This window comes from Amblyomma americanum, chromosome 1 (assembly GCF_052857255.1).
Source record: "Amblyomma americanum isolate KBUSLIRL-KWMA chromosome 1, ASM5285725v1, whole genome shotgun sequence".
Taxonomy (NCBI): Eukaryota; Metazoa; Arthropoda; class Arachnida; order Ixodida; family Ixodidae; genus Amblyomma; species Amblyomma americanum.
In genome coordinates, this window is record NC_135497.1 from 373,010,860 (window position 1) to 373,018,766 (window position 7,907).

At 51.1% G+C, this 7,907-nt stretch overlaps 1 pseudogene; it reads right to left on the bottom strand.

Annotated features, from left to right (window-relative positions):
• Positions 1-336: 336 nt before the first annotated feature.
• Positions 337-495, bottom strand: LOC144116713 (U2 spliceosomal RNA; annotated as a pseudogene).
• Positions 496-7,907: the final 7,412 nt, after the last annotated feature.

A 7,907-nucleotide genomic window follows, 5' to 3' on the forward strand; every position in this document is an offset into this window, starting at 1 on the left:
TCTGTGGGTTACGCGGCCGGCGCCAGCCGAGTCCGGTGGGCAGGTTCTGCCTGCCTGCCCGCCCGCCAGCCCGCCCGCCAGCCCGCCTGCCTGCCTGCCTGCCTGCCTGCCTGCCTTTCCTGCCCGCCCGCGTCCGTCCGTCCGTCCGTCTGTCTGTCTGTCTGTCTGTCTGTCTGTCTGTCTGTCTGTCTGTCTGTCTGTCTGTCTGTCTGTCTGTCAGAAAAGGAAAGTGCACAGGCCTGCTCACTGGCTCAAGCCGAGCCACAATCGCTACCACGTGCAGCTAGTAGGAGAGTTGAAAGATGGGATAGAAAGACAGGATAGTAAAGACGCGCTAAAGACAAGGCCGATCCCGGAGGTAGTGCAATACCGGGCCAACCGGTGGCGGGAGTGAAGCATCCTTCAAACTCTCCTCCACATTTCCAAAAATAAGTCCAATTGGACCCGTAAGAGATGCGTACAGGTTGTTTTAACGCGAAAGCGTTAAAGGGCAATTCCGGTTTTTTTTAACAATTTGATTTGGCAGTCGCATCGCATTCTTTAGAGCTAGTCTCCTCTCTCCGGAGCAGAAAACCCTTTTCCAAATTCCAGGATAGAATTATTTTAAAATGGCAAAGACTAGGAAACTTATACCGAAACTCAGTTTAAACCAAGCTATGACGTCGCGACCTATCAACCCATGGCGTCACAAATACTGTCCCGAAACACCGTGTACGCGGTAATCGGATAAACTGGTGATGGTAAGCGACAGCTTCGGCCATTATGTGTATTAACTGAGCAAAACCAGGCGCGAAGTTTTATTCTTTAGCAAATGCAGAGCGAATATCAATGAACGTGCCAACCTGTGACGTCATGCACGCAAGTTTGCCGTAGAAATCGCGCTGATTGAAGCCGCAAAATTGAAAGCATTAAATTCATTTGCGCTGCGTCAAGGTGTTGCCCGGCTGCGAAATTTGGCACCAATGACTAGGAAACTGCGGTGAACTTCGACTGAAAGTTTCAGTAAAATTCATGCGGGCACAAAAACGCCGTATTTGCCCCTTAAGAAGCTCGTGAGGCGGAAAAGCCGCCGTCGTTACAGTCTAAGGCCACCGCGGCTTCGCTATGCTCCGCCGTGTCGTTCGTGAGTGAAAAATCTGAGCAGCACCGGGCAGCCGCTCCGTGAACTCGCCGAGGCATCATCCCACCCCCTTCCTGCGCGCGGCTGCCGATAAGCGGCGGCGGCCCGATAACGCTATCGCGTTCTACTCGTAAAGGCGAAGTTTAAGCCTCCTCCAGGTTTTTTCTTCTGTCTCAAGTCCTTACACCGTATGGATATAGTGCCTGCACTCGATGTGCTTGTGTCCTTACCAAAGATGTTTTGGTTTAGTTTAAGAGTTTAAGTCCCAAAGCGACTCAGGCTATGAGGAATGACATAGTGAAGGGCTCCGGTTAATTTCGACCACCTGGGATTCTTACTAACATCATACAGTACACGGGCCTCTAGCATTTCGCCTCCATCGAAATTCGACCGCCGCGGCCGGGATCGAACCCGCGTCTTTCGGGTCAGCACCCGAGCGCCAGAACTACTGAGCCACCGCGGTGGCAGTCCTCATCAGAGAGGAAGTAAAGCACGAGAGCACATATTCCACTCCTTTTCTTCGCTTCCATAACACCCACTCAGCTGACTTCGCGCAGCGGGAAAGAGGCCTAATCCCTGATTTCTTCGTCGCTGGCGGTGATTCATGAAGTGCGCGCCGAAATTTCTAACCTAATATGCACTCAACAATCATTCGTCGATAAAAAACGCACAGGTTCTGCGGACGACGCATTCCGCAATAAAAAAACTATTCAATAATAAGACAGACAGACAGACAGACAGACAGACAGACAGACAGACAGACAGACAGACAGACAGACAGACAGACAGACAGACAGACAGACAGACAGACAGACAGACAGACAGACAGACAGACAGACAGACAGACAGACAGACAGACAGACAGACAGACAGACAGACAGACAGACAGACAGACAGACAGACAGACAGACAGACAGACAGACAGACAGACAGACAGACAGACAGACAGACAGACAGACAGACAGACAGACAGACAGACAGACAGACAGACAGACAGACAGACAGACAGACAGACAGACAGACAGACAGACAGACAGACAGACAGACAGACAGACAGACAGACAGACAGACAGACAGACAGACAGACAGACAGACAGACAGACAGACAGACAGACAGACAGACAGACAGACAGACAGACAGACAGACAGACAGACAGACAGACAGACAGACAGACAGACAGACAGACAGACAGACAGACAGACAGACAGACAGACAGACAGACAGACAGACAGACAGACAGACAGACAGACAGACAGACAGACAGACAGACAGACAGACAGACAGACAGACAGACAGACAGACAGACAGACAGACAGACAGACAGACAGACAGACAGACAGACAGACAGACAGACAGACAGACAGACAGACAGACAGACAGACAGACAGACAGACAGACAGACAGACAGACAGACAGACAGACAGACAGACAGACAGACAGACAGACAGACAGACAGACAGACAGACAGACAGACAGACAGACAGACAGACAGACAGACAGACAGACAGACAGACAGACAGACAGACAGACAGACAGACAGACAGACAGACAGACAGACAGACAGACAGACAGACAGACAGACAGACAGACAGACAGACAGACAGACAGACAGACAGACAGACAGACAGACAGACAGACAGACAGACAGACAGACAGACAGACAGACAGACAGACAGACAGACAGACAGACAGACAGACAGACAGACAGATATGTTAACCAGAAAGGGGTTCCCGTTGGCTACCCTGCACTGGGGAAGGGGACTAAAAGGAGGAAGAGAGAAGGGGAAAAAGGCATAACACACACGCACACACAACGCTGTCACAATTTGTCACTCAATCCAGTCGCTCTCAAGTAAGCAAGAAGTGCCTTGTATGCCTTGAGGGCAGTCGACTGCTGTGGCCACGGACCGAGGATCTTTTGCTCTGTTAATGGGCGAGGATCGAGTACGTGCACGAGAAAACGTAGCCTACAGCAGACTAATACTGGCAAGCTATATTTCCTTAATGAGCGGCACGATTTTCCCCGACCACTATACTTTCGTCACCGGAGCACTGTCCAGGCACTCTGTATCTAGGGAGCATTTCATGGATGCAGCCGATACGGAGCGTCGTGCTCTGAACGCTGCATATATGCGGGACGCTCGCAAACGCGCTGCGCGACAAGATGTTCAAGTCCGTACGAGCACATTACTGACACCATAAATCGTTGTAACCCTCCCTAAACAGAAACATCAGCACACAGTCCTTTACGGCAGCAGCATTAAAAGCAAACGGCAAAAATTGCAATAGCACAACGTGGACCAGCTATAGTCTTGATCATCCGTATTATCAGGGTTGCAGTCGCCATTTAATTTTTTACTGCTCCCTGCACCGCCTATTGTCGCCTTGTCAGTCGATGGAGCTGTGTCTAAATAGAGTAAGTGGGCTTAAAACATCGGTTGTACAGATTTCGGGCCATTTACGTCCAAGCTTTCCCTGAGGCAGGCGATATTATTGCGATCAAGTCCAGAATAGAATCCCACCCCCTTCCTGCGCGCGGCTGCCGATAAGCGGCGGCGGCCCGATAACGCTATCGCGTTCTACTCGTAAAGGCGAAGTTTAAGCCTCCTCCAGGTTTTTTCTTCTGTCTCAACTCCTTACACCGTATGGATATTAAGTGCCTGCACTTGATGTGCTTGTGTCCTTACCAAAGATGTTTTGGTTTAGTTTAAGAGTTTAAGTCCCAAAGCGACTCAGGCTATGAGGAATGCCATAGTGAAGGGCTCCGGTTAATTTCGACCACCTGGGATTCTTACTAACATCATACAGTACACGAGCCTCTAGAATTTTGCCTCCATCGAAATTCGACCGCCGCAGCCGGGTTCGAACCAGCGTCTTTCGGGCCAGCAGCCGAGCGCCGGCGGCTGATTGCCACATTTTCTAATTGGCCCGTCGCACTCTACTACGAGAACTGCGCGTAACGTATTTGCTACTTGTGACGCAAAGAATGATTCTCAACTTCTCGAGCTTTTCTAGTTCAGCCTGAACCGTTTTCCACAAGAGCGAAAGGTACACTCCGTGCTTTCAGAAAACGAGGCATTTGGACATCCTTGTAGGGGAGGCTTGCCTGCTCTCCCTGCATGGTTCCTGTAGCTGGTCCTTAAACAGGTCTTCGTTCTTGTGTAGCAGTGTTTCCTATGCTGCCGGCGGACTGACTGACGTAGCGGAGACCTTGCAAAAGTCAGTCTAGCCTGATAAAGCTGTAGCCAGTTGCGACCGAAAAGCGGCCGGTGTCCGGTCTTGTGGTAGAATGTGAAGCAGCAGTCTTGCCTCTTTGTCATTGTGGCGGACCAGCATATGCATTGCGCCAACAGGTTTTACAGTTTCTCCTGTGTACGTCTTGAGTTGCATCTTTGTTCGTTGGACTTTGGCCTGATGGTGGGACACGACCGATACTGCTGTTCCAGGGTTAAGCTCCATTTTTGACGTAGTTACTTATATATTAACGTCTACCATTATGGGCGATTTTCGAGACATGGCGACACTGGTCAGCTTCGTTAGGTCGTGCACTCAAGCGGGCGCATTCATTGCTTCTGGTTTTTCGGTTCTGTTCTTGTTTTGCACATTCTGCGTATGTGCCCTTGGCGGCTGCATTCGAAGCAAGTAGCTCGTACGTGCTTGTGCATCATGCTTGAATGAACCACAGCGATAGTGCACGGCTGGGACTTGCGAAGTCTACTAGCGTACTTATTGTAGTGTCTCTACCCGCTCGGGGCGTCTTCTTCAAGGGACGCCTGAGGCTGATTATAACTGATTGAATTACTTTATTTAACCAAACTGCCGCGCACCGCCATGTTGTCTCATCCAGTCCTCATCAATCTATAAACGTTGGTCCCCATCCCCAGGTCCGGCCCTCTTACTCGTCTGGCAGTGCGCCGAGGTGGCGCTAGCTTTCATTTGGGAAAACAGTACTTATGTTCCTGCTTTCCACCCTGCATTCGGTGAAATTGGTCAGAGCTATCCGGTAAGTCATGCGCTGTCGCTGCATTTTTCATTGCGGCCTCGGAGGCCAAAGCGCGGTCAACTGCCTTCCAAAATGTTACATACTTGTCTTCGACGAACAGCTGCCTCTGAATATCAATGCGCCGAATGCCACAGACAAACTTGTCGCGAAGTGCACCACCGAGAAAAGAACCGAAATCACGGGTTTGAGCCAGCCTGCCCATCTCTTCCACAAACTGACCTATCGTCCGCGTTTCACGCTGCACGGCGGGCTGAAACTTCGCTCTATTGGCAATTACGGGTGCCTTCGGCGACAGATGTTTGCTCAGAATTTCCCTTAATGCGCTTAGCGACTTCGAAGTAAATGCATCGGGAGCAGTCAATCACATTAACAAATTGGTAGGCATTCGTACGATAAGACTCACGAAAACGACTTCAAGGTCCTCTGAAATTTGTTCACCTTCGGTTACGGTGACTGTAGCTCGTCGTGTGACGTCCAGTCACTGGTCGAGTCGTCAAATGGCTCCATTTATCCCAGCTGCGAGGCCATTTCGCGTTATCGGAGGTTCCGAAGTAAGGACGACAATGCCAACTTTGCTTCAGGGTTGCTCTGTCGATACGTTCATCGTCGTCGCCATTCTGTGGTGTTCTTCCGTGCGGCCGGAACCAGGCAGTTGTCCCGAAGTACGCTGAAGAACTTTCCGTACTCCGTTAACAAGGTACTGACGAGCACTAGCACAGTGGGCCATAAGCTAAAAGAATGCATGCCGCGACTGCACTCGGCGCCGCGTTATATAAACCCTTATCAGGGAGGCGTGTCCCAGCAGCGCAGCGGTATCAGTCGGCGCGCAACCACTACAAGAGATCTGCGCACTACAGTCATGCCTCTTTAAAATGGACACCGTGCTTCCCGAGCAAAATTCTTCATAAGGCGAGCCGTCCGTGATAACAAATCGTGAAAAAAAATGCAAAAGAAAAAACACTTTGATTAAGGTATGCTTGTGTGCATCCTGGTCGGCAGCGAAGTGGAAATGAGACTAATTCTTGGTAGCTGCAAGAGCATTTTGCTAGTAGGCATCACCTTTAAAACAATGTAGTGCAGTCTGGAGCACCTATAGTGGCCCAAGAAAAGTGTGACGGTGTCTGGTGTCACGATGACGTATCTACTACAATTTTCCACATCCCATGAACCGCTGTACTCAGTCGGCTGTCAAAGGTAGCGCAAGTTGCTAAGAGCTTATTCGTCACAACCATTCTTGTAGTATGACAAATGGTTATGCGTCTTGACTGGCCACCTTGGCGGTGCATGACCACGAGAAAAATAGGCTATCACTTAGGCGTTTGCGCTTTCTCACTGCCTTTCGCTGATGTTTTGCATTCGAATTATAGGGAAAAAATACGTGGTTGCGGCAGTCAAGGTTTATTCTCAGTGCGCTCCACATTAAAGCGACAAAAATACATGGGCCCACATTGGCTCTGTGCATTTTCGCCCTGTATGTTTACGGGACAGCGAGTTTCAAAATTAACGAGACAGTAGAAAAGTTTGGTCCCCAGACAAGTTGTCCATAATTCGAGTCGTCCATATTAACGGCAGTTAAGTTGCCGAGCTGTTGCTCAGGGATAGATCGCGCGCGCACTCCGAAGCCGGTAGCTTGGCCCCCCTTGGTTCAGTATGAGTTTTTTTTTTTTTGTCGGGGCTCCTCGAGAGGCCGCCATCCCGGCGCCGCCGAAATGGGTTTCTTTTGAGACAAACGCGGCAGATGGTGGCAACGACGGTTAACCGGCAGTGAGGAGGCCCGTCCTTTTACGGTCGCACTCGGGCCGCAAGACGCGGCCGACGCGCGGACCCCTGGGGTTTCGAGAGGTGGTCGCGTGTAAATTTATTGCTTTCAACGGCGGACCGTCCGCGGGACGGGCCGGACGCCTCGGAGCAGGCAGCAGAAGTGGGGAGCGCGACCAGGGCAGTGTGCGTGGTTCGGACTGGGTGTTCTGTTTCCCTGAGCTTCCGCTGGCGTTTTTAGTGATTTTGTGTCTCTGTGCTGTAACCAAGTGTAAATGAGCTAAGTCTTCGTGGAATTCGCGCGGTGGCCGCGCGACAACAACAACGTGAGCACCGGCGTGGTATTGGCTCCTTCAGTTTGAATGAAATTCTCCTGATTGGCTCTGAGAAGCGCATTTCCTATTGGTTACAAAAAGGGTCCCCAGAATGCTGGGCGAAGGGATTTAGGGGCGAGTTTTTGGCGCGAACGGGGGGATTGGAGGAGATCAGAGGGCAGGCCGCCTGTGAGCTCCCGTGCAATAAAGAGACAGTGTCCAGAAGAAGCTGTCCAGTCTGTTCCGCAACGTGTCGCCGGATCACCGAAACCATCTGAAGACTTCAAGATCAACACCATCGATCTGTCGATCACCAACATCGATCGATCAGTTATCCATCCCCCCCCCCCCCCCCCATCACCATTGCAAAATTAACTACGGTGGTCGTATGAACGGAGCACCGCTGCATTTACGAAAAAAAGTAAACAAGTTAGCGCCGCTCGCAAGCGAGTGTTCAGGCACTGTCCGGGCAATCGCGTGCAATAGCTGCGCGCGAGCGGCCACTGCAGGTATTTACATAACATAAAAATACGCCGTATATACAAAGCCTCGCGCAAGCAGCGTCCTGACGCTAATTAATCGCGCGCGTGGCACACTGCACAAGCGGCCAGGGTTGGTTGCCCGGCCGTTACAGCCGCCACAATGAAGCGATATCGCCACGCTTCTCGCTGCAGTGTCTTTTTCCGGGTTGGTTGCTCTCACCCGTACGGA